This window comes from Taudactylus pleione, unplaced genomic scaffold (genome assembly GCF_031769625.1).
Source record: "Taudactylus pleione unplaced genomic scaffold, aTauple2 ptg000317l, whole genome shotgun sequence".
In the NCBI taxonomy this organism is placed as follows: domain Eukaryota; kingdom Metazoa; phylum Chordata; class Amphibia; order Anura; family Myobatrachidae; genus Taudactylus; species Taudactylus pleione.
The window spans coordinates 5,894,707-5,921,492 of record NW_028284718.1 but is presented as its reverse complement, the minus strand read 5'-3'; the positions used below and the strand labels follow the sequence as shown (position 1 = coordinate 5,921,492).

General features: G+C 33.0%; 13 non-coding genes across 13 annotated transcripts; all 13 read right to left on the bottom strand.

Annotated features, from left to right (window-relative positions):
- Positions 1-4,738: 4,738 nt before the first annotated feature.
- Positions 4,739-4,811, bottom strand: TRNAT-AGU (transfer RNA threonine (anticodon AGU)). Its single transcript has one exon. It is a non-coding gene; the product is annotated as a tRNA-Thr (tRNA).
- A 2,505-nt stretch (positions 4,812-7,316) lies between these two features.
- Positions 7,317-7,389, bottom strand: TRNAT-AGU (transfer RNA threonine (anticodon AGU)). Its single transcript has one exon. It is a non-coding gene; the product is annotated as a tRNA-Thr (tRNA).
- A 1,217-nt stretch (positions 7,390-8,606) lies between these two features.
- Positions 8,607-8,678, bottom strand: TRNAP-AGG (transfer RNA proline (anticodon AGG)). The gene has a single exon. It is a non-coding gene; the product is annotated as a tRNA-Pro (tRNA).
- Positions 8,679-15,049: 6,371 nt separating this feature from the next.
- On the bottom strand, positions 15,050-15,122 carry TRNAT-AGU (transfer RNA threonine (anticodon AGU)). The gene has a single exon. It is a non-coding gene; the product is annotated as a tRNA-Thr (tRNA).
- A 1,216-nt stretch (positions 15,123-16,338) lies between these two features.
- TRNAT-AGU (transfer RNA threonine (anticodon AGU)) lies at positions 16,339-16,411 on the bottom strand. The gene has a single exon. It is a non-coding gene; the product is annotated as a tRNA-Thr (tRNA).
- Positions 16,412-17,627: 1,216 nt separating this feature from the next.
- TRNAT-AGU (transfer RNA threonine (anticodon AGU)) lies at positions 17,628-17,700 on the bottom strand. The gene has a single exon. It is a non-coding gene; the product is annotated as a tRNA-Thr (tRNA).
- Positions 17,701-18,915: 1,215 nt separating this feature from the next.
- TRNAT-AGU (transfer RNA threonine (anticodon AGU)) lies at positions 18,916-18,988 on the bottom strand. Its single transcript has one exon. It is a non-coding gene; the product is annotated as a tRNA-Thr (tRNA).
- A 1,216-nt stretch (positions 18,989-20,204) lies between these two features.
- TRNAT-AGU (transfer RNA threonine (anticodon AGU)) lies at positions 20,205-20,277 on the bottom strand. Its single transcript has one exon. It is a non-coding gene; the product is annotated as a tRNA-Thr (tRNA).
- A 1,217-nt stretch (positions 20,278-21,494) lies between these two features.
- Positions 21,495-21,566, bottom strand: TRNAP-AGG (transfer RNA proline (anticodon AGG)). The gene has a single exon. It is a non-coding gene; the product is annotated as a tRNA-Pro (tRNA).
- Positions 21,567-22,783: 1,217 nt separating this feature from the next.
- TRNAP-AGG (transfer RNA proline (anticodon AGG)) lies at positions 22,784-22,855 on the bottom strand. The gene has a single exon. It is a non-coding gene; the product is annotated as a tRNA-Pro (tRNA).
- Positions 22,856-24,072: 1,217 nt separating this feature from the next.
- Positions 24,073-24,144, bottom strand: TRNAP-AGG (transfer RNA proline (anticodon AGG)). Its single transcript has one exon. It is a non-coding gene; the product is annotated as a tRNA-Pro (tRNA).
- A 1,216-nt stretch (positions 24,145-25,360) lies between these two features.
- Positions 25,361-25,433, bottom strand: TRNAT-AGU (transfer RNA threonine (anticodon AGU)). Its single transcript has one exon. It is a non-coding gene; the product is annotated as a tRNA-Thr (tRNA).
- A 1,217-nt stretch (positions 25,434-26,650) lies between these two features.
- TRNAP-AGG (transfer RNA proline (anticodon AGG)) lies at positions 26,651-26,722 on the bottom strand. Its single transcript has one exon. It is a non-coding gene; the product is annotated as a tRNA-Pro (tRNA).
- Positions 26,723-26,786: the final 64 nt, after the last annotated feature.

Below are 26,786 nucleotides of genomic sequence, written 5' to 3'. Positions count from 1 at the left end.
ATTCAAAGCTATCTAGACAGAAGGGAACCTGCAGTTTTCCGGATATACCACAATACGGTTGAAATTTTAATAAGAATGCTCTTATTTGTAGTACAACTAAAATGTTTTCGTAAGATTCTATTGATAGTTTTCTATGTGTGCTTATTTGGAAAGTGCAGTGACAAGATATAAAAATAGCGACAGAGTTTGGACTTGTCTGATCGATAAAACCCAAGACTTGTAAAAAGCTATGTGTAAATCATCCATAAATAGAAGAAAGGCAATAGGAAAATGATGAAGGCAAGATTCATAAGTATGTACAAATTCTATTGGGAGTATGGCAAAAACAAAACTCAGTTGATGCTATTGACTTAGCCAATTGAGAAAATCAGATATATATAAACCATGAGATGCACCGTAAAAAGAAAGAGAGGGCTCGTCAGGGAATTGAACCAGGGACCTGTCGCGCCCAAAACGAAAATCATAGAATCATCAAGTAAGCATGTTTTATTTGATATCTTAACCATTTTAATGTGAAAATTATATTATTTTAAAGCAGTCACTAATGTGTACAAGGAGGAAATATTAGCATAAATAAAATATTTCCTAATAGTCAATAATTTTCTAAGTATACTTGCTTGAAAATTGCTGTGCAAAGTTTTATGATGCCCAGCAGAGTTTTTCTCATGGATAAAACCCAAGACATGTCACATGCTGTGTGCAGATAAGTACTTACAAATAATTTTAGCAGTTTGCCAAAAAACAAAATCAATTGTGCAAATTAGTAAATAAAATCTATTTTGGGAGTTTTGAAAAAACAACATTCAGTTGAAATTCTCTCTGGAAATTGACTACAATAAGATAATGGAACCATTTCAAAGAATCTGAAAATTTGAGCTCGTCTGGGATTTGAACCCGGGACCTCTAGCACACTAAGCGAGAATCATACCCCTAGACCAACGAGCCACCTACCTGAAGATTTTTCTTTGGATTTTTCAATTGATTTTTAGAAAATAGCTTTTTGTTTTTAAAACACCATATACATTTATGTAAAAATGAATTTGTAGAATAAATACAATATTTCCTTATGGTCCAGTAGATAGTTCTCTAAGGTATGCATATAGGAAAAGTGCAGGGACAAGATTTGTGAGTGCCTACAGAGTTTGGACTTCTCTCATGGACGAAGCTAAAGACTTGTCATATGCAATGTACAAATCATGCTTCCAGACACAGAAGAAAGGCAAAAGAATACCTTGCAATTTCATTTTTGAACTTTTTGTGTTTCAAAGTGAGACTATTCTTTTAAAACATTCAAAGCTATCTAGACAGAAGGGAACCTGCAGTTTTCCTGATATACCACAATACGGTTGAAATTTTAATAAGTATGCTCTTATTTGTAGTACAACTAAAATGTTTCCGTAAGATTCTATTGATAGTTTTCTATGTGTGCTTAATTGGAAAGAGCAGTGACAAGATATAAAAATGGTGACAGAGTTTGGACTTGTCTGATCGATAAAACCCAAGACTTGTAAAAAGCTATGTGTAAATCATCCATAAATAGAAGAAAGGCAATAGGAAAATGATGAAGGCAAGATTCATAAGTATGTACAAATTCTATTGGGAGTATGGCAAAAACAAAACTCAGTTGATGCTATTGACTTAGCCAATTGAGAAAATCAGATATATATAAACCATGAGATGCACCGTAAAAAGAAAGAGAGGGCTCGTCAGGGAATTGAACCAGGGACCTGTCGCGCCCAAAACGAAAATCATAGAATCATCAAGTAAGCATGATTTATTTGATATCTTAACCATTTTAATGTGAAAATTATATTATTTTAAAGCAGTCACTAATGTGTACAAGGAGGAAATATTAGCATAAATAAAATATTTCCTAATAGTCAATAATTTTCTAAGTATACTTGCTTGAAAATTGCTGTGCAAAGTTTTATGATGCCCAGCAGATTTTTTCTGATGGATAAAACCCAAGACATGTCACATGCTGTGTGCAGATAAGTACTTACAAATAATTTTAGCAGTTTGACAAAAAACAAAATTCAATTGTGCAAATTAGTAAATACAATCTATTTTGAGAGTTTTGGAAAAACAACATTCAGTTGAAATTCTCTCTGGAAATTGACTACAATAAGATAATAGAACCATTTCAAAGAATCTGAAAATTTGGGCTCGTCCGGGATTTGAACCCTGGACCTCTCGCACCCGAAGCAAGAATCATACCCCTTGACCAATGAGCCACCTACCTGAAGATTTTTCTTTGGATTTTTCAATTGATTTTTAGAAAATAGCTTTTTGTTTTTAAAACACCATATACATTTATGTAAAAATGAATTTGTAGAATAAATACAATATTTCCTTATGGTCCAGTAGATAGTTCTCTAAGGTATGCATATAGGAAAAGTGCAGGGACAAGATTTGTGAGTGCCTACAGAGTTTGGACTTCTCTCATGGACGAAGCTAAAGACTTGTCATATGCAATGTACAAATCATGCTTCCAGACACAGAAGAAAGGCAAAAGAATACCTTGCAATTTCATTTTTGAACTTTTTGTGTTTCAAAGTGAGACTATTCTTTTAAAACATTCAAAGCTATCTAGACAGAAGGGAACCTGCAGTTTTCCGGATATACCACAATACGGTTGAAATTTTAATAAGAATGCTCTTATTTGTAGTACAACTAAAATGTTTTCGTAAGATTCTATTGATAGTTTTCTATGTGTGCTTATTTGGAAAGTGCAGTGACAAGATATAAAAATAGCGACAGAGTTTGGACTTGTCTGATCGATAAAACCCAAGACTTGTAAAAAGCTATGTGTAAATCATCCATAAATAGAAGAAAGGCAATAGGAAAATGATGAAGGCAAGATTCATAAGTATGTACAAATTCTATTGGGAGTATGGCAAAAACAAAACTCAGTTGATGCTATTGACTTAGCCAATTGAGAAAATCAGATATATATAAACCATGAGATGCACCGTAAAAAGAAAGAGAGGGCTCGTCAGGGAATTGAACCAGGGACCTGTCGCGCCCAAAACGAAAATCATAGAATCATCAAGTAAGCATGTTTTATTTGATATCTTAACCATTTTAATGTGAAAATTATATTATTTTAAAGCAGTCACTAATGTGTACAAGGAGGAAATATTAGCATAAATAAAATATTTCCTAATAGTCAATAATTTTCTAAGTATACTTGCTTGAAAATTGCTGTGCAAAGTTTTATGATGCCCAGCAGAGTTTTTCTGATGGATAAAACCCAAGACAAGTCACATGCTGTGTGCAGATAAGTACTTACAAATAATTTTAGCAGTTTGCCAAAAAACAAAATTCAATTGTGCAAATTAGTAAATACAATCTATTTTGGGAGTTTTGAAAAAACAATATTCAGTTGAAATTCTCTCTGGAAATTGACTACAATAAGATAATGGAACCATTTCAAAGAATCTGAAAATTTGAGCTCGTCCGGGATTTGAACCCGGGACATCTAGCACACTAAGCGAGAATCATACCCCTAGACCAACGAGCCACCTACCTGAAGATTTTTCTTTGGATTTTTCAATTGATTTTTAGAAAATAGCTTTTTGTTTTTAAAACACCATATACATTTATGTAAAAATGAATTTGTAGAATAAATACAATATTTACTTATGGTCCAGTAGATAGTTCTCTAAGGCATGCATATAGGAAAAGTGCAGGGACAAGATTTGTGAGTGCCTACAGAGTTTGGACTTCTCTCATGGACGAAGCTAAAGACTTGTCATATGCAATGTACAAATCATGCTTCCAGACACAGAAGAAAGGCAAAAGAATACCTTGCAATTTCATTTTTGAACTTTTTGTGTTTCAAAGTGAGACTATTCTTTTAAAACATTCAAAGCTATCTAGACAGAAGGGAACCTGCAGTTTTCCGGATATACCACAATACGGTTGAAATTTTAATAAGAATGCTCTTATTTGTAGTACAACTAAAATGTTTTCGTAAGATTCTATTGATAGTTTTCTATGTGTGCTTATTTGGAAAGTGCAGTGACAAGATATAAAAATAGCGACAGAGTTTGGACTTGTCTGATCGATAAAACCCAAGACTTGTAAAAAGCTATGTGTAAATCATCCATAAATAGAAGAAAGGCAATAGGAAAATGATGAAGGCAAGATTCATAAGTATGTACAAATTCTATTGGGAGTATGGCAAAAACAAAACTCAGTTGATGCTATTGACTTAGCCAATTGAGAAAATCAGATATATATAAACCATGAGATGCACCGTAAAAAGAAAGAGAGGGCTCGTCAGGGAATTGAACCAGGGACCTGTCGCGCCCAAAACGAAAATCATAGAATCATCAAGTAAGCATGTTTTATTTGATATCTTAACCATTTTAATGTGAAAATTATATTATTTTAAAGCAGTCACTAATGTGTACAAGGAGGAAATATTAGCATAAATAAAATATTTCCTAATAGTCAATAATTTTCTAAGTATACTTGCTTGAAAATTGCTGTGCAAAGTTTTATGATGCCCAGCAGAGTTTTTCTCATGGATAAAACCCAAGACATGTCACATGCTGTGTGCAGATTAGTACTTACAAATAATTTTAGCAGTTTGCCAAAAAACAAAATCAATTGTGCAAATTAGTAAATACAATCTATTTTGGGAGTTTTGAAAAAACAACATTCAGTTGAAATTCTCTCTGGAAATTGACTACAATAAGATAATGGAACCATTTCAAAGAATCTGAAAATTTGAGCTCGTCCGGGATTTGAACCCGGGACCTCTAGCACACTAAGCGAGAATCATACCCCTAGACCAACGAGCCACCTACCTGAAGATTTTTCTTTGGATTTTTCAATTGATTTTTAGAAAATAGCTTTTTGTTTTTAAAACACCATATACATTTATGTAAAAATGAATTTGTAGAATAAATACAATATTTCCTTATGGTCCAGTATATAGTTCTCTAAGGTATGCATATAGGAAAAGTGCAGGGACAAGATTTGTGAGTGCCTACAGAGTTTGGACTTCTCTCATGGACGAAGCTAAAGACTTGTCATATGCAATGTACAAATCATGCTTCCAGACACAGAAGAAAGGCAAAAGAATACCTTGCAATTTCATTTTTGAACTTTTTGTGTTTCAAAGTGAGACTATTCTTTTAAAACATTCAAAGCTATCTAGACAGAAGGGAACCTGCAGTTTTCCTGATATACCACAATACGGTTGAAATTTTAATAAGAATGCTCTTATTTGTAGTACAACTAAAATGTTTCCGTAAGATTCTATTGATAGTTTTCTATGTGTGCTTATTTGGAAAGAGCAGTGACAAGATATAAAAATGGCGACAGAGTTTGGACTTGTCTGATCGATAAAACCCAAGACTTGTAAAAAGCTATGTGTAAATCATCCATAAATAGAAGAAAGGCAATAGGAAAATGATGAAGGCAAGATTCATAAGTATGTACAAATTCTATTGGGAGTATGGCAAAAACAAAACTCAGTTGATGCTATTGACTTAGCCAATTGAGAAAATCAGATATATATAAACCATGAGATGCACCGTAAAAAGAAAGAGAGGGCTCGTTAGGGAATTGAACCAGGGACCTGTCGCGCCCAAAACGAAAATCATAGAATCATCAAGTAAGCATGTTTTATTTGATATCTTAACCGTTTTAATGTGAAAATTATATTATTTTAAAGCAGTCACTAATGTGTACAAGGAGGAAATATTAGCATAAATAAAATATTTCCTAATAGTCAATAATTTTCTAAGTATACTTGCTTGAAAATTGCTGTGCAAAGTTTTATGATGCCCAGCAGAGTTTTTCTCATGGATAAAACCCAAGACATGTCACATGCTGTGTGCAGATAAGTACTTACAAATAATTTTAGCAGTTTGACAAAAAACAAAATTCAATTGTGCAAATTAGTAAATACAATCTATTTTGAGAGTTTTGAAAAAACAACATTCAGTTGAAATTCACTCAGGAAATTGACTACAATAAGATAATAGAACCATTTCAAAGAATCTGAAAATTTGGGCTCGTCCAGGATTTGAACCCAGAACAACTCGCACCCGAAGCAAGAATCATACCCCTTGACCAATGAGCCACCTACCTGAAGATTTTTCTTTGGATTTTTCAATTGATTTTTAGAAAATAGCTTTTTGTTTTAAAAACACCATATACATTTATGTAAAAATTAATTTGTAGAATAAATACAATATTTCCTTATGGTCCAGTAGATAGTTTTCTAAGGTATGCATATAGGAAAAGTGCAGGGACAAGATTTGTGAGTGCCTATAGAGTTTGGACTTCTCTCATGGACGAAGCTAAAGACTTGTTATATGCAATGTACAAATCATGCTTCCAGACACAGAAGAAAGGCAAAAGAAAAACTTGCAATTTCATTTTTGAACTTTTTGTGTTTCAAAGTGAGACTATTCTTTTAAAACATTCAAAGCTATCTAGACAGAAGGGAACCTGCAGTTTTCCGGATATACCACAATACGGTTGAAATTTTAATAAGAATGCTCTTATTTGTAGTACAACTAAAATGTTTTCGTAAGATTCTATTGATAGTTTTCTATGTGTGCTTATTTGGAAAGTGCAGTGACAAGATATAAAAATAGCGACAGAGTTTGGACTTGTCTGATCGATAAAACCCAAGACTTGTAAAAAGCTATGTGTAAATCATCCATAAATAGAAGAAAGGCAATAGGAAAATGATGAAGGCAAGATTCATAAGTATGTACAAATTCTATTGGGAGTATGGCAAAAACAAAACTCAGTTGATGCTATTGACTTAGCCAATTGAGAAAATCAGATATATATAAACCATGAGATGCACCGTAAAAAGAAAGAGAGGGTTCGTCAGGGAATTGAACCAGGGACCTGTCGCGCCCAAAACGAAAATCAGAGAATCATCAAGTAAGCATGTTTTATTTGATATCTTAACCGTTTTAATGTGAAAATTATATTATTTTAAAGCAGTCACTAATGTGTACAAGGAGGAAATATTAGCATAAATAAAATATTTCCTAATAGTCAATAATTTTCTAAGTATACTTGCTTGAAAATTGCTGTGCAAAGTTTTATGATGCCCAGCAGAGTTTTTCTGATGGATAAAACCCAAGACATGTCACATGCTGTGTGCAGATAAGTACTTACAAATAATTTTAGCAGTTTGACAAAAAACAAAATTCAATTGTGCAAATTAGTAAATACAATCTATTTTGAGAGTTTTGAAAAAACAACATTCAGTTGAAATTCTCTCTGGAAATTGACTACAATAAGATAATGGAACCATTTCAAAGAATCTGAAAATTTGAGCTCATCCGGGATTTGAACCCGGGAACTCTCGCACACTAAGCGAGAATCATACCCCTAGACCAACGAGCCACCTACCTGAAGATTTTTCTTTGGATTTTTCAATTGATTTTTAGAAAATAGCTTTTTGTTTTTAAAACACCATATACATTTATGTAAAAATGAATTTGTAGAATAAATACAATATTTCCTTATGGTCCAGTAGATAGTTTTCTAAGGTATGCATATAGGAAAAGTGCAGGGACAAGATTTGTGAGTGCCTACAGAGTTTGGACTTCTCTCATGGACGAAGCTAAAGACTTGTCATATGCAATGTACAAATCATGCTTCCAGACACAGAAGAAAGGCAAAAGAATACCTTGCAATTTCATTTTTGAACTTTTTGTGTTTCAAAGTGAGACTATTCTTTTAAAACATTCAAAGCTATCTAGACAGAAGGGAACCTGCAGTTTTCCTGATATACCACAATACGGTTGAAATTTTAATAAGTATGCTCTTATTTGTAGTACAACTAAAATGTTTCCGTAAGATTCTATTGATAGTTTTCTATGTGTGCTTATTTGGAAAGAGCAGTGACAAGATATAAAAATGGCGACAGAGTTTGGACTTGTCTGATCGATAAAACCCAAGACTTGTAAAAAGCTATGTGTAAATCATGCATAAATAGAAGAAAGGCAATAGAAAAATGATGAATGCAAGATTCATAAGTATGTACAAATTCTATTGGGAGTATGGCAAAAACAAAACTCAGTTGATGCTATTGACTTAGCCAATTGAGAAAATCAGATATATATAAACCATGAGATGCACCATAAAAAGAAAGAGAGGGCTCGTCAGGGAATTGAACCAGGGAACTGTCGCGCCCAAAACGAAAATCATAGAATCATCAAGTAAGCATGTTTTATTTGATATCTTAACCAATTTTATGTGAAAATTATATTATTTTAAAGCAGTCACAAATGTGTACAAGGAGGAAATATTAGCATAAATAAAATATTTCCTAATAGTCAATAATTTTCTAAGTATACTTGCTTGAAAATTGCTGTGCAAAGTTTTATGATGCCCAGCAGAGTTTTTCTGATGGATAAAACCCAAGACATGTCACATGCTGTGTGCAGATAAGTACTTACAAATAATTTTAGCAGTTTGAGAAAAAACAAAATTCAATTGTGCAAATTAGTAAATACAATCTATTTTGAGATTTTTGAAAAAACAACATTCAGTTGAAATTCTCTCTGGAAATTGACTACAATAAGATATTGGAACCATTTCAAAGAATCTGAAAATTTGGGCTCGTCCGGGATTTGAACCCGGGACCTCTCGCACCCTAAGCGAGAATCATACCCCTAGACCAACGAGCCACCTACCTGAAGATTTTTCTTTGGATTTTTCAATTGATTTTTAGAAAATTGCTTTTTGTTTTTAAAACACCATATACATTTATGTAAAAATGAATTTGTAGAATAAATACAATATTTCCTTATGGTCCAGTAGATAGTTTTCTAAGGTATGCATATAGGAAAAGTGCAGGGACAAGATTTGTGAGTGCCTACAGAGTTTGGACTTCTCTCATGGACGAAGCTAAAGACTTGTCATATGCAATGTACAAATCATGCTTCCAGACACAGAAGAAAGGCAAAAGAATACCTTGCAATTTCATTTTTGAACTTTTTGTGTTTCAAAGTGAGACTATTCTTTTAAAACATTCAAAGCTATCTAGACAGAAGGGAACCTGCAGTTTTCCTGATATATCACAATACGGTTGAAATTTTAATAAGTATGCTCTTATTTGTAGTACAACTAAAATGTTTCCGTAAGATTCTATTGATAGTTTTCTATGTGTGCTTATTTGGAAAGAGCAGTGACAAGATATAAAAATGGCGACAGAGTTTGGACTTGTCTGATCGATAAAACCCAAGACTTGTAAAACGCTATGTGTAAATCATGCATAAATAGAAGAAAGGCAATAGGAAAATGATGAAGACAAGATTCATAAGTATGTACAAATTCTATTGGGAGTATGGCAAAAACAAAACTCAGTTGATGCTATTGACTTAGCCAATTGAGAAAATCAGATATATATAAACCATGAGATGCACCGTAAAAAGAAAGAGAGGGCTCGTCAGGGAATTGAACCAGGGACCTGTCGCGCTCAAATCGAAAATCATAGAATCATCAAGTAAGCATGTTTTATTTGATATCTTAACCAATTTTATGTGAAAATTATATTATTTTAAAGCAGTCACTAATGTGTACAAGGAGGAAATATTAGCATAAATAAAATATTTCCTAATAGTCAATAATTTTCTAAGTATACTTGCTTGAAAATTGCTGTGCAAAGTTTTATGATGCCCAGCAGAGTTTTTCTGATGGATAAAACCCAAGACATGTCACATGCTGTGTGCAGATAAGTACTTACAAATAATTTTAGCAGTTTGAGAAAAAACAAAATTCAATTGTGCAAATTAGTAAATACAATCTATTTTGAGAGTTTTGAAAAAACAACATTCAGTTGAAATTCACTCAGGAAATTGACTACAATAAGATAATAGAACCATTTCAAAGAATCTGAAAATTTGGGCTCGTCTGGGATTTCAAAACGAGACCACTCGCACCCTAAGCGAGAATCATACCCCTAGACCAACGAGCCACCTACCTGAACATTTTTCTTTGGATTTTTCAATTGATTTTTAGAAAATAGCTTTATGTTTTTAAAACACCATATACATTTATGTAAAAATGAATTTGTAGAATAAATAAAATATTTCCTTATGGTCCAGTAGATAGTTTTCTAAGGTATGCATATAGGAAAAGTGCAGGGACAAGATATGTGAGTGCCTACAGAGTTTGGACTTCTCTCATTAACGAAGCTAAAGACTTTTCATATTCAATGTACAAATCATGCTTCCAGACACAGAAGAAAGGCAAAAGAAACCTTGCAATTTCATTTTTGAACTTTTTGTGTTTCAAAGTGAGACTATTCTTTTAAAACATTCAAAGCTATCTAGACAGAAGGGAACCTGCAGTTTTCCTGATATACCACAAGACGGTTGAAATTTTAATAAGTATGCTCTTATTTGTAGAACAACTAAAATGTTTCCGTAAGATTCTATTGATAGTTTTCTATGTGTGCTTATTTGGAAAGTGCAGTGACAAGATATAAAAATGTCTGCAGAGTTTGGACTTGTCTGATCGATAAAACCCAAGACTTGTAAAAAGCTATGTGTAATTCATGCATAAATAGAAGAAAGGCAATTGAAAAATGATGAATGCAAGATTCATAAGTATGTACAAATTCTATTGGGAGTATGGCAAAAACAAAACTCAGTTGATGCTATTGACTTAGCCAATTGAGAAAATCAGATATATATAAACCATGAGATGCACCATAAAAAGAAAGAGAGGGCTCGTCAGGGAATTGAACCAGGGAACTCTCGCGCCCAAAACGAAAATCATAGAATCATCAAGTAAGCATGTTTTATTTGATATCTTAACCAAATTTATGTGAAAATTTTATTATTTTAAAGCAGTCACTAATGTGTACAAGGAGGAAATATTAGCATAAATAAAATATTTCCTAATAGTCAATAATTTTCTAAGTATACTTGCTTGAAAATTGCTGTGCAAAGTTTTATCATGCCCAGCAGAGTTTTTCTGATGGATAAAACCCAAGACATGTCACATGCTGTGTGCAGATAAGTACTTACAAATAATTTTAGCAGTTTGAGAAAAAACAAAATTCAATTGTGCAAATTAGTAAATACAATCTATTTTGAGATTTTTGAAAAAACAACATTCAGTTGAAATTCTCTCTGGAAATTGACTACAATAAGATATTGGAACCATTTCAAAGAATCTGAAAATTTGGGCTCGTCCGGGATTTGAACACAGAACCTCTCGCACACTAAGCGAGAATCATACCCCTAAACCAACGAGCCACCTACCTGAAGATTTTTCTTTGGATTTTTCAATTGATTTTTAGAAAATAGCTTTTTGTTTTTAAAACACCATATACATTTATTTAAAAATTAATTTGTAGAATAAATACAATATTTCCTTATGGTCCAGTAGATAGTTTTCTAAGGTATGCATATAGGAAAAGTGCAGGGACAAGATTTGTGAGTGCCTACAGAGTTTGGACTTCTCTCATGGACGAAGCTAAAGACTTGTCATATGCAATGTACAAATCATGCTTCCAGACACAGAAGAAAGGCAAAAGAATACCTTGCAATTTCATTTTTGAACTTTTTGTGTTTCAAAGTGAGACTATTCTTTTAAAACATTCAAAGCTATCTAGACAGAAGGGAACCTGCAGTTTTCCTGATATACCACAATACGGTTGAAATTTTAATAAGTATGCTCTTATTTGTAGTACAACTAAAATGTTTCCGTAAGATTCTATTGATAGTTTTCTATGTGTGCTTATTTGGAAAGAGCAGTGACAAGATCTAAAAATGGCGACAGAGTTTGGACTTGTCTGATCGATAAAACCCAAGACTTGTAAAAAGCTATGTGTAAATCATCCATATATAGAAGAAAGGCAATAGGAAAATGATGAAGGCAAGATTCATAAGTATGTACAAATTCTATTGGGAGTATGGCAAAAACAAAACTCAGTTGATGCTATTGACTTAGCCAATTGAGAAAATCAGATATATATAAACCATGAGATGCACCGTAAAAAGAAAGAGAGGGCTCGTCAGGGAATTGAACCAGGGACCTGTCGCGCCCAAAACGAAAATCATAGAATCATCAAGTAAGCATGTTTTATTTGATATCTTAACCATTTTAATGTGAAAATTATATTATTTTAAAGCAGTCACTAATGTGTACAAGGAGGAAATATTAGCATAAATAAAATATTTCCTAATAGTCAATAATTTTCTAAGTATACTTGCTTGAAAATTGCTGTGCAAAGTTTTATGATGCCCAGCAGAGTTTTTCTGATGGATAAAACCCAAGACATGTCACATGCTGTGTGCAGATAAGTACTTACAAATAATATTAGCAGTTTGACAAAAAACAAAATTCAATTGTGCAAATTAGTAAATACAATCTATTTTGAGAGTTTTGGAAAAACAACATTCAGTTGAAATTCTCTCTGGAAATTGACTACAATAAGATAATAGAACCATTTCAAAGAATCTGAAAATTTGGGCTCGTCCGGGATTTGAACCCTGGACCTCTCGCACCCGAAGCAAGAATCATACCCCTTGACCAATGAGCCACCTACCTGAAGATTTTTCTTTGGATTTTTCAATTGATTTTTAGAAAATAGCTTTTTGTTTTAAAAACACCATATACATTTATGTAAAAATTAATTTGTAGAATAAATAAAATATTTCCTTATGGTCCAGTAGATAGTTTTCTAAGGTATGCATATAGGAAAAGTGCAGGGACAAGATTTGTGAGTGCCTATAGAGTTTGGACTTCTTTCATGGACGAAGCTAAAGACTTGTTATATGCAATGTACAAATCATGCTTCCAGACACAGAAGAAAGGCAAAAAAAAAACTTGCAATTTCATTTTTGAACTTTTTGTGTTTCAAAGTGAGACTATTCTTTTAAAACATTCAAAGCTATCTAGACAGAAGGGAACCAGCAGTTTTCCGGATATACCACAATACGGTTGAAATTTTAATAAGAATGCTCTTATTTGTAGTACAACTAAAATGTTTTCGTAAGATTTTATTGATAGTTTTCTATGTGTGCTTATTTGGAAAGTGCAGTGACAAGATATAAAAATAGCGACAGAGTTTGGACTTGTCTGATCGATAAAACCCAAGACTTGTAAAAAGCTATGTGTAAATCATCCATAAATAGAAGAAAGGCAATAGGAAAATGATGAAGGCAAGATTCATAAGTATGTACAAATTCTATTGGGAGTATGGCAAAAACAAAACTCAGTTGATGCTATTGACTTAGCCAATTGAGAAAATCAGATATATATAAACCATGAGATGCACCGTAAAAAGAAAGAGAGGGCTCGTCAGGGAATTGAACCAGGGACCTGTCGCGCCCAAAACGAGAATCATAGAATCATCAAGTAAGCATGTTTTATTTTATATCTTAACCGTTTTAATGTGAAAATTATATTATTTTAAAGCAGTCACTAATGTGTACAAGGAGGAAATATTAGCATAAATAAAATATTTCCTAATAGTCAATAATTTTCTAAGTATACTTGCTTGAAAATTGCTGTGCAAAGTTTTATGATGCCCAGCAGAGTTTTTCTGATGGATAAAACCCAAGACATGTCACATGCTGTGTGCAGATAAGTACTTACAAATAATTTTAGCAGTTTGACAAAAAACAAAATTCAATTGTGCAAATTAGTAAATACAATCTATTTTGAGAGTTTTGAAAAAACAACATTCAGTTGAAATTCTCTCTGGAAATTGACTACAATAAGATAATAGAACCATTTCAAAGAATCTGAAAATTTGGGCTCGTCCGGGATTTGAACCCTGGACCTCTCGCACCCGAAGCAAGAATCATACCCCTTGACCAATGAGCCACCTACCTGAAGATTTTTCTTTGGATTTTTCAATTGATTTTTAGAAAATAGCTTTTTGTTTTAAAAACACCATATACATTTATGTAAAAATTAATTTGTAGAATAAATAAAATATTTCCTTATGGTCCAGTAGATAGTTTTCTAAGGTATGCATATAGGAAAAGTGCAGGGACAAGATTTGTGAGTGCCTATAGAGTTTGGACTTCTTTCATGGACGAAGCTAAAGACTTGTTATATGCAATGTACAAATCATGCTTCCAGACACAGAAGAAAGGCAAAAAAAAAACTTGCAATTTCATTTTTGAACTTTTTGTGTTTCAAAGTGAGACTATTCTTTTAAAACATTCAAAGCTATCTAGACAGAAGGGAACCAGCAGTTTTCCGGATATACCACAATACGGTTGAAATTTTAATAAGAATGCTCTTATTTGTAGTACAACTAAAATGTTTTCGTAAGATTTTATTGATAGTTTTCTATGTGTGCTTATTTGGAAAGTGCAGTGACAAGATATAAAAATAGCGACAGAGTTTGGACTTGTCTGATCGATAAAACCCAAGACTTGTAAAAAGCTATGTGTAAATCATCCATAAATAGAAGAAAGGCAATAGGAAAATGATGAAGGCAAGATTCATAAGTATGTACAAATTCTATTGGGAGTATGGCAAAAACAAAACTCAGTTGATGCTATTGACTTAGCCAATTGAGAAAATCAGATATATATAAACCATGAGATGCACCGTAAAAAGAAAGAGAGGGCTCGTCAGGGAATTGAACCAGGGACCTGTCGCGCCCAAAACGAGAATCATAGAATCATCAAGTAAGCATGTTTTATTTTATATCTTAACCGTTTTAATGTGAAAATTATATTATTTTAAAGCAGTCACTAATGTGTACAAGGAGGAAATATTAGCATAAATAAAATATTTCCTAATAGTCAATAATTTTCTAAGTATACTTGCTTGAAAATTGCTGTGCAAAGTTTTATGATGCCCAGCAGAGTTTTTCTGATGGATAAAACCCAAGACATGTCACATGCTGTGTGCAGATAAGTACTTACAAATAATTTTAGCAGTTTGACAAAAAACAAAATTCAATTGTGCAAATTAGTAAATACAATCTATCTTGAGAGTTTTGAAAAAACAACATTCAGTTGAAATTCTCTCTGGAAATTGACTACAATAAGATAATGGAACCATTTCAAAGAATCTGAAAATTTGAGCTCGTCCGGGATTTGAACCCGGGACCTCTCGCACACTAAGCGAGAATCATACCCCTAGACCAACGAGCCACCTACCTGAAGATTTTTCTTTGGATTTTTCAATTGATTTTTAGAAAATAGCTTTTTGTTTTTAAAACACCATATACATTTATGTAAAAATGAATTTGTAGAATAAATACAATATTTCCTTATGGTCCAGTAGATAGTTTTCTAAGGTATGCATATAGGAAAAGTGCAGGGACAAGATTTGTGAGTGCCTACAGAGTTTGGACTTCTCTCATGGACGAAGCTAAAGACTTGTCATATGCAATGTACAAATCATGCTTCCAGACACAGAAGAAAGGCAAAAGAATACCTTGCAATTTCATTTTTGAACTTTTTGTGTTTCAAAGTGAGACTATTCTTTTAAAACATTCAAAGCTATCTAGACAGAAGGGAACCTGCAGTTTTCCGGATATACCACAATACGGTTGAAATTTTAATAAGAATGCTCTTATTTGTAGTACAACTAAAATGTTTTCGTAAGATTCTATTGATAGTTTTCTATGTGTGCTTATTTGGAAAGTGCAGTGACAAGATATAAAAATAGCGACAGAGTTTGGACTTGTCTGATCGATAAAACCCAAGACTTGTAAAAAGCTATGTGTAAATCATCCATAAATAGAAGAAAGGCAATAGGAAAATGATGAAGGCAAGATTCATAAGTATGTACAAATTCTATTGGGAGTATGGCAAAAACAAAACTCAGTTGATGCTATTGACTTAGCCAATTGAGAAAATCAGATATATATAAACCATGAGATGCACCGTAAAAAGAAAGAGAGGGCTCGTCAGGGAATTGAACCAGGGACCTGTCGCGCCCAAAACGAAAATCATAGAATCATCAAGTAAGCATGTTTTATTTGATATCTTAACCGTTTTAATGTGAAAATTATATTATTTTAAAGCAGTCACTAATGTGTACAAGGAGGAAATATTAGCATAAATAAAATATTTCCTAATAGTCAATAATTTTCTAAGTATACTTGCTTGAAAATTGCTGTGCAAAGTTTTATGATGCCCAGCAGAGTTTTTCTGATGGATAAAACCCAAGACATGTCACATGCTGTGTGCAGATAAGTACTTACAAATAATTTTAGCAGTTTGACAAAAAACAAAATTCAATTGTGCAAATTAGTAAATACAATCTATTTTGAGAGTTTTGAAAAAACAACATTCAGTTGAAAATCTCTCTGGAAATTGACTACAATAAGATAATGGAACCAATTCAAAGAATCTGAAAATTTGAGCTCGTCCGGGATTTGAACCCAGGACCTCTCGCACACTAAGCAAGAATCATACCCCTAGACCAACGAGCCACCTACCTGAATATTTTTCTTTGGATTTTTCAATTGATTTTTAGAAAATAGCTTTTTGTTTTTAAAACACCATATACATTTATGTAAAAATGAATTTGTAGAATAAATACAATATTTCCTTATGGTCCAGTAGATAGTTTTCTAAGGTATGCATATAGGAAAAGTGCAGGGACAAGATTTGTGAATGCCTACAGAGTTTGGACTTCTCTCATGGACGAAGCTAAAGACTTGTCATATGCAATGTACAAATCATGCTTCCAGACACAGAAGAAAGGCAAAAGAATACCTTGCAATTTCATTTTTGAACTTTTTGTGTTTCAAAGTGAGACTATTCTTTTAAAACATTCAAAGCTATCTAGACAGAAGGGAACCTGCAGTTTTCCGGATATACCACAATACGGTTGAAATTTTAATAAGAATGCTCTTATTTGTAGTACAACTAAAATGTTTTCGTAAGATTCTATTGATAGTTTTCTATGTGTGCTTATTTGGAAAGTGCAGTGACAAGATATAAAAATAGCGACAGAGTTTGGACTTGTCTGATCGATAAAACCCAAGACTTGTAAAAAGCTATGTGTAAATCATCCATAAATAGAAGAAAGGCAATAGGAAAATGATGAAGGCAAGATTCATAAGTATGTACAAATTCTATTGGGAGTATGGCAAAAACAAAACTCAGTTGATGCTATTGACTTAGCCAATTGAGAAAATCAGATATATATAAACCATGAGATGCACCGTAAAAAGAAAGAGAGGGCTCGTCAGGGAATTGAACCAGGGACCTGTCGCGCCCAAAACGAAAATCATAGAATCATCAAGTAAGCATGTTTTATTTGATATCTTAACCATTTTAATGTGAAAATTATATTATTTTAAAGCAGTCACTAATGTGTACAAGGAGGAAATATTAGCATAAATAAAATATTTCCTAATAGTCAATAATTTTCTAAGTATACTTGCTTGAAAATTGCTGTGCAAAGTTTTATGATGCCCAGCAGAGTTTTTCTGATGGATAAAACCCAAGACATGTCACATGCTGTGTGCAGATAAGTACTTACAAATAATTTTAGCAGTTTGCCAAAAAACAAAATTCAATTGTGCAAATTAGTAAATACAATCTATTTTGGGAGTTTTGAAAAAACAACATTCAGTTGAAATTCTCTCTGGAAATTGACTACAATAAGATAATGGAACCATTTCAAAAAATCTGAAAATTTGAGCTCGTCCGGGATTTGAACCCGGGACATCTTGCACACTAAGCGAGAATCATACCCCTAGACCAACGAGCCACCTACCTGAAGATTTTTCTTTGGATTTTTCAATTGATTTTTAGAAAATAGCTTTTTGTTTTTAAAACACCATATACATTTATGTAAAAATGAATTTGTAGAATCAATACAATATTTCCTTATGGTCCAGTAGATAGTTCTCTAAGGTATGCATATAGGAAAAGTGCAGGGACAAGATTTGTGAGTGCCTACAGAGTTTGGACTTCTCTCATGGACGAAGCTAAAGACTTGTCATATGCAATGTACAAATCATGCTTCCAGACACAGAAGAAAGGCAAAAGAATACCTTGCAATTTCATTTTTTAACTTTTTGTGTTTCAAAGTGAGACTATTCTTTTAAAACATTCAAAGCTATCTAGACAGAAGGGAACCTGCAGTTTTCTGGATATACCACAATAGGGTTGAAATTTTAATAAGAATGCTCTTATTTGTAGTACAACTAAAATGTTTTCGTAAGATTCTATTGATAGTTTTCTATGTGTGCTTATTTGGAAAGTGCAGTGACAAGATATAAAAATAGCGACAGAGTTTGGACTTGTCTGATCGATAAAACCCAAGACTTGTAAAAAGCTATGTGTAAATCATCCATAAATAGAAGAAAGGCAATAGGAAAATGATGAAGGCAAGATTCATAAGTATGTACAAATTCTATTGGGAGTATGGCAAAAACAAAACTCAGTTGATGCTATTGACTTAGCCAATTGAGAAAATCAGATATATATAAACCATGAGATGCACCGTAAAAAGAAAGAGAGGGCTCATCAGGGAATTGAACCAGGGACCAGTCGCGCCCAAAACGAAAATCATAGAATCATCAAGTAAGCATGTTTTATTTGATATCTTAACCATTTTAATGTGAAAATTATATTATTTTAAAGCAGTCACTAATGTGTACAAGGAGGAAATATTAGCATAAATAAAATATTTCCTAATAGTCAATAATTTTCTAAGTATACTTGCTTGAAAATTGCTGTGCAAAGTTTTATGATGCCCAGCAGAGTTTTTCTCATGGATAAAACCCAAGACATGTCACATGCTGTGTGCAGATAAGTACTTACAAATAATTTTAGCAGTTTGCCAAAAAACAAAATCAATTGTGCAAATTAGTAAATACAATCTATTTTGGGAGTTTTGAAAAAACAACATTCAGTTGAAATTCTCTCTGGAAATTGACTACAATAAGATAATGGAACCATTTCAAAGAATCTGAAAATTTGAGCTCGTCCGGGATTTGAACCCGGGACCTCTAGCACACTAAGCGAGAATCATACCCCTAGACCAACGAGCCACCTACCTGAAGATTTTTCTTTGGATTTTTCAATTGATTTTTAGAAAATAGCTTTTTGTTTTTAAAACACCATATACATTTATGTAAAAATGAATTTGTAGAATAAATACAATATTTCCTTATGGTCCAGTAGATAGTTCTCTAAGGTATGCATATAGGAAAAGTGCAGGGACAAGATTTGTGAGTGCCTACAGAGTTTGGACTTCTCTCATGGACGAAGCTAAAGACTTGTCATATGCAATGTACAAATCATGCTTCCAGACACAGAAGAAAGGCAAAAGAATACCTTGCAATTTCATTTTTGAACTTTTTGTGTTTCAAAGTGAGACTATTCTTTTAAAACATTCAAAGCTATCTAGACAGAAGGGAACCTGCAGTTTTCCTGATATACCACAATACGGTTGAAATTTTAATAAGAATGCTCTTATTTGTAGTACAACTAAAATGTTTCCGTAAGATTCTATTGATAGTTTTCTATGTGTGCTTATTTGGAAAGAGCAGTGACAAGATATAAAAATGGCGACAGAGTTTGGACTTGTCTGATCGATAAAACCCAAGACTTGTAAAAAGCTATGTGTAAATCATCCATAAATAGAAGAAAGGCAATAGGAAAATGATGAAGGCAAGATTCATAAGTATGTACAAATTCTATTGGGAGTATGGCAAAAACAAAACTCAGTTGATGCTATTGACTTAGCCAATTGAGAAAATCAGATATATATAAACCATGAGATGCACCGTAAAAAGAAAGAGAGGGCTCGTTAGGGAATTGAACCAGGGACCTGTCGCGCCCAAAACGAAAATCATAGAATCATCAAGTAAGCATATTTTATTTGATATCTTAACCGTTTTAATGTGAAAATTATATTATTTTAAAGCAGTCACTAATGTGTACAAGGAGGAAATATTAGCATAAATAAAATATTTCCTAATAGTCAATAATTTTCTAAGTATACTTGCTTGAAAATTGCTGTGCAAAGTTTTATGATGCCCAGCAGAGTTTTTCTGATGGATAAAACCCAAGACATGTCACATGCTGTGTGCAGATAAGTACTTACAAATAATTTTAGCAGTTTGACAAAAAACAAAATTCAATTGTGCAAATTAGTAAATACAATCTATTTTGGGAGTTTTGAAAAAACAACATTCAGTTGAAATTCTCTCTGGAAATTGACTACAATAAGATAATGGAACCATTTCAAAGAATCTGAAAATTTGAGCTCGTCCGGGATTTGAACCCGGGACCTCTAGCACACTAAGCGAGAATCATACCCCTAGACCAACGAGCCACCTACCTGAAGATTTTTCTTTGGATTTTTCAATTGATTTTTAGAAAATAGCTTTTTGTTTTTAAAACACCATATACATTTATGTAAAAATGAATTTGTAGAATAAATACAATATTTCCTTATGGTCCAGTAGATAGTTCTCTAAGGTATGCATATAGGAAAAGTGCAGGGACAAGATTTGTGAGTGCCTACAGAGTTTGGACTTCTCTCATGGACGAAGCTAAAGACTTGTCATATGCAATGTACAAATCATGCTTCCAGACACAGAAGAAAGGCAAAAGAATACCTTGCAATTTCATTTTTGAACTTTTTGTGTTTCAAAGTGAGACTATTCTTTTAAAACATTCAAAGCTATCTAGACAGAAGGGAACCTGCAGTTTTCCTGATATACCACAATACGGTTGAAATTTTAATAAGAATGCTCTTATTTGTAGTACAACTAAAATGTTTCCGTAAGATTCTATTGATAGTTTTCTATGTGTGCTTATTTGGAAAGAGCAGTGACAAGATATAAAAATGGCGACAGAGTTTGGACTTGTCTGATCGATAAAACCCAAGACTTGTAAAAAGCTATGTGTAAATCATCCATAAATAGAAGAAAGGCAATAGGAAAATGATGAAGGCAAGATTCATAAGTATGTACAAATTCTATTGGGAGTATGGCAAAAACAAAACTCAGTTGATGCTATTGACTTAGCCAATTGAGAAAATCAGATATATATAAACCATGAGATGCACCGTAAAAAGAAAGAGAGGGCTCGTTAGGGAATTGAACCAGGGACCTGTCGCGCCCAAAACGAAAATCATAGAATCATCAAGTAAGCATGTTTTATTTGATATCTTAACCGTTTTAATGTGAAAATTATATTATTTTAAAGCAGTCACTAATGTGTACAAGGAGGAAATATTAGCATAAATAAAATATTTCCTAATAGTCAATAATTTTCTAAGTATACTTGCTTGAAAATTGCTGTGCAAAGTTTTATGATGCCCAGCAGAGTTTTTCTGATGGATAAAACCCAAGACATGTCACATGCTGTGTGCAGATAAGTACTTACAAATAATTTTAGCAGTTTGACAAAAAACAAAATTCAATTGTGCAAATTAGTAAATACAATCTATTTTGAGAGTTTTGAAAAAACAACATTCAGTTGAAATTCTCTCTGGAAATTGACTACAATAAGATAATGGAACCATTTCAAAGAATCTGAAAATTTGGGCTCGTCCGGGATTTGAACCTGGGGCCTCTCGCACCCTAAGCGAGAATCATACCCCTAGACCAACGAGCCACCTACCTGAAGATTTTTCTTTGGATTTTTCAATTGATTTTTAGAAAATAGCGTTTTGTTTTTAAAACACCATATACATTTATGTAAAAATGAATTTGTAGAATAAATACAATATTTCCTTATGGTCCAGTAGATAGTTTTCTAAGGTATGCATATAGGAAAAGTGCAGGGACAAGATTTGTGAGTGCCTACAGAGTTTGGACTTCTCTCATGGACGAAGCTAAAGACTTGTCATATGCAATGTACAAATCATGCTTCCAGACACAGAAGAAAGGCAAAAGAATACCTTGCAATTTCATTTTTGAACTTTTTGTGTTTCAAAGTGAGACTATTCTTTTAAAACATTCAAAGCTATCTAGACAGAAGGGAACCTGCAGTTTTCCTGATATACCACAATACGGTTGAAATTTTAATAAGTATGCTCTTATTTGTAGTACAACTAAAATGTTTCCGTAAGATTCTATTGATAGTTTTCCATGTGTGCTTATTTGGAAAGAGCAGTGACAAGATATAAAAATGGTGACAGAGTTTGGACTTGTCAGATCGATAAAACCCAAGACTTGTAAAAAGATATGTGTAAATCATCCATAAATAGAAGAAAGGCAATAGGAAAATGATGAAGGCAAGATTCATAAGTATGTACAAATTCTATTGGGAGTATGGCAAAAACAAAACTCAGTTGATGCTATTGACTTAGCCAATTGAGAAAATCAGATATAAATAAACCATGAGATGCACCGTAAAAAGAAAGAGAGGGCTCGTCAGGGAATTGAACCAGGGACCTGTCACGCCCAAAACGAAAATCATAGAATCATCAAGTAAGCATGTTTTATTTGATATCTTAACCGTTTTAATGTGAAAATTATATTATTTTAAAGCAGTCACTAATGTGTACAAGGAGGAAATATTAGCATAAATAAAATATTTCCTAATAGTCAATAATTTTCTAAGTATACTTGCTTGAAAATTGCTGTGCAAAGTTTTATGATGCCCAGCAGAGTTTTTCTGATGGATAAAACCCAAGACATGTCACATGCTGTGTGCAGATAAGTACTTACAAATAATTTTAGCAGTTTGACAAAAAACAAAATTCAATTGTGCAAATTAGTAAATACAATCTATTTTGAGAGTTTTGAAAAAACAACATTCAGTTGAAATTCTCTCTGGAAATTGACTACAATAAGATAATGGAACCATTTCAAAGAATCTGAAAATTTGGGCTCGTCCGGGATTTGAACCCGGGGCCTCTCGCACCCTAAGCGAGAATCATACCCCTAGACCAACGAGCCACCTACCTGAAGATTTTTCTTTGGATTTTTCAATTGATTTTTAGAAAATAGCGTTTTGTTTTTAAAACACCATATACATTTATGTAAAAATGAATTTGTAGAATAAATACAATATTTCCTTATGGTCCAGTAGATAGTTTTCTAAGGTATGCATATAGGAAAAGTGCAGGGACAAGATTTGTGAGTGCCTACAGAGTTTGGACTTCTCTCATGGACGAAGCTAAAGACTTGTCATATGCAATGTACAAATCATGCTTCCAGACACAGAAGAAAGGCAAAAGAATACCTTGCAATTTCATTTTTGAACTTTTTGTGTTTCAAAGTGAGACTATTCTTTTAAAACATTCAAAGCTATCTAGACAGAAGGGAACCTGCAGTTTTCCTGATATACCACAATACGGTTGAAATTTTAATAAGAATGCTCTTATTTGTAGTACAACTAAAATGTTTCCGTAAGATTCTATTGATAGTTTTCTATGTGTGCTTATTTGGAAAGAGCAGTGACAAGATATAAAAATGGCGACAGAGTTTGGACTTGTCTGATCGATAAAACCCAAGACTTGTAAAAAGCTATGTGTAAATCATCCATAAATAGAAGAAAGGCAATAGGAAAATGATGAAGGCAAGATTCATAAGTATGTACAAATTCTATTGGGAGTATGGCAAAAACAAAACTCAGTTGATGCTATTGACTTAGCCAATTGAGAAAATCAGATATATATAAACCATGAGATGCACCGTAAAAAGAAAGAGAGGGCTCGTTAGGGAATTGAACCAGGGACCTGTCGCGCCCAAAACGAAAATCATAGAATCATCAAGTAAGCATGTTTTATTTGATATCTTAACCGTTTTAATGTGAAAATTATATTATTTTAAAGCAGTCACTAATGTGTACAAGGAGGAAATATTAGCATAAATAAAATATTTCCTAATAGTCAATAATTTTCTAAGTATACTTGCTTGAAAATTGCTGTGCAAAGTTTTATGATGCCCAGCAGAGTTTTTCTGATGGATAAAACCCAAGACATGTCACATGCTGTGTGCAGATAAGTACTTACAAATAATTTTAGCAGTTTGACAAAAAACAAAATTCAATTGTGCAAATTAGTAAATACAATCTATTTTGAGAGTTTTGAAAAAACAACATTCAGTTGAAATTCTCTCTGGAAATTGACTACAATAAGATAATGGAACCATTTCAAAGAATCTGAAAATTTGGGCTCGTCCGGGATTTGAACCCGGGGCCTCTCGCACCCTAAGCGAGAATCATACCCCTAGACCAACGAGCCACCTACCTGAAGATTTTTCTTTGGATTTTTCAATTGATTTTTAGAAAATAGCGTTTTGTTTTTAAAACACCATATACATTTATGTAAAAATGAATTTGTAGAATAAATACAATATTTCCTTATGGTCCAGTAGATAGTTTTCTAAGGTATGCATATAGGAAAAGTGCAGGGACAAGATTTGTGAGTGCCTACAGAGTTTGGACTTCTCTCATGGACGAAGCTAAAGACTTGTCATATGCAATGTACAAATCATGCTTCCAGACACAGAAGAAAGGCAAAAGAATACCTTGCAATTTCATTTTTGAACTTTTTGTGTTTCAAAGTGAGACTATTCTTTTAAAACATTCAAAGCTATCTAGACAGAAGGGAACCTGCAGTTTTCCTGATATACCACAATACGGTTGAAATTTTAATAAGAATGCTCTTATTTGTAGTACAACTAAAATGTTTCCGTAAGATTCTATTGATAGTTTTCTATGTGTGCTTATTTGGAAAGAGCAGTGACAAGATATAAAAATGGCGACAGAGTTTGGACTTGTCTGATCGATAAAACCCAAGACTTGTAAAAAGCTATGTGTAAATCATCCATAAATAGAAGAAAGGCAATAGGAAAATGATGAAGGCAAGATTCATAAGTATGTACAAATTCTATTGGGAGTATGGCAAAAACAAAACTCAGTTGATGCTATTGACTTAGCCAATTGAGAAAATCAGATATATATAAACCATGAGATGCACCGTAAAAAGAAAGAGAGGGCTCGTTAGGGAATTGAACCAGGGACCTGTCGCGCCCAAAACGAAAATCATAGAATCATCAAGTAAGCATGTTTTATTTGATATCTTAACCGTTTTAATGTGAAAATTATATTATTTTAAAGCAGTCACTAATGTGTACAAGGAGGAAATATTAGCATAAATAAAATATTTCCTAATAGTCAATAATTTTCTAAGTATACTTGCTTGAAAATTGCTGTGCAAAGTTTTATGATGCCCAGCAGAGTTTTTCTGATGGATAAAACCCAAGACATGTCACATGCTGTGTGCAGATAAGTACTTACAAATAATTTTAGCAGTTTGACAAAAAACAAAATTCAATTGTGCAAATTAGTAAATACAATCTATTTTGGGAGTTTTGAAAAAACAACATTCAGTTGAAATTCTCTCTGGAAATTGACTACAATAAGATAATGGAACCATTTCAAAGAATCTGAAAATTTGAGCTCGTCCGGGATTTGAACCCGGGACCTCTAGCACACTAAGCGAGAATCATACCCCTAGACCAACGAGCCACCTACCTGAAGATTTTTCTTTGGATTTTTCAATTGATTTTTAGAAAATAGCTTTTTGTTTTTAAAACACCATATACATTTATGTAAAAATGAATTTGTAGAATAAATACAATATTTCCTTATGGTCCAGTAGATAGTTCTCTAAGGTATGCATATAGGAAAAGTGCAGGGACAAGATTTGTGAGTGCCTACAGAGTTTGGACTTCTCTCATGGACGAAGCTAAAGACTTGTCATATGCAATGTACAAATCATGCTTCCAGACACAGAAGAAAGGCAAAAGAATACCTTGCAATTTCATTTTTGAACTTTTTGTGTTTCAAAGTGAGACTATTCTTTTAAAACATTCAAAGCTATCTAGACAGAAGGGAACCTGCAGTTTTCCTGATATACCACAATACGGTTGAAATTTTAATAAGAATGCTCTTATTTGTAGTACAACTAAAATGTTTCCGTAAGATTCTATTGATAGTTTTCTATGTGTGCTTATTTGGAAAGAGCAGTGACAAGATATAAAAATGGCGACAGAGTTTGGACTTGTCTGATCGATAAAACCCAAGACTTGTAAAAAGCTATGTGTAAATCATCCATAAATAGAAGAAAGGCAATAGGAAAATGATGAAGGCAAGATTCATAAGTATGTACAAATTCTATTGGGAGTATGGCAAAAACAAAACTCAGTTGATGCTATTGACTTAGCCAATTGAGAAAATCAGATATATATAAACCATGAGATGCACCGTAAAAAGAAAGAGAGGGCTCGTTAGGGAATTGAACCAGGGACCTGTCGCGCCCAAAACGAAAATCATAGAATCATCAAGTAAGCATGTTTTATTTGATATCTTAACCGTTTTAATGTGAAAATTATATTATTTTAAAGCAGTCACTAATGTGTACAAGGAGGAAATATTAGCATAAATAAAATATTTCCTAATAGTCAATAATTTTCTAAGTATACTTGCTTGAAAATTGCTGTGCAAAGTTTTATGATGCCCAGCAGAGTTTTTCTGATGGATAAAACCCAAGACATGTCACATGCTGTGTGCAGATAAGTACTTACAAATAATTTTAGCAGTTTGACAAAAAACAAAATTCAATTGTGCAAATTAGTAAATACAATCTATTTTGAGAGTTTTGAAAAAACAACATTCAGTTGAAATTCTCTCTGGAAATTGACTACAATAAGATAATGGAACCATTTCAAAGAATCTGAAAATTTGGGCTCGTCCGGGATTTGAACCTGGGGCCTCTCGCACCCTAAGCGAGAATCATACCCCTAGACCAACGAGCCACCTACCTGAAGATTTTTCTTTGGATTTTTCAATTGATTTTTAGAAAATAGCGTTTTGTTTTTA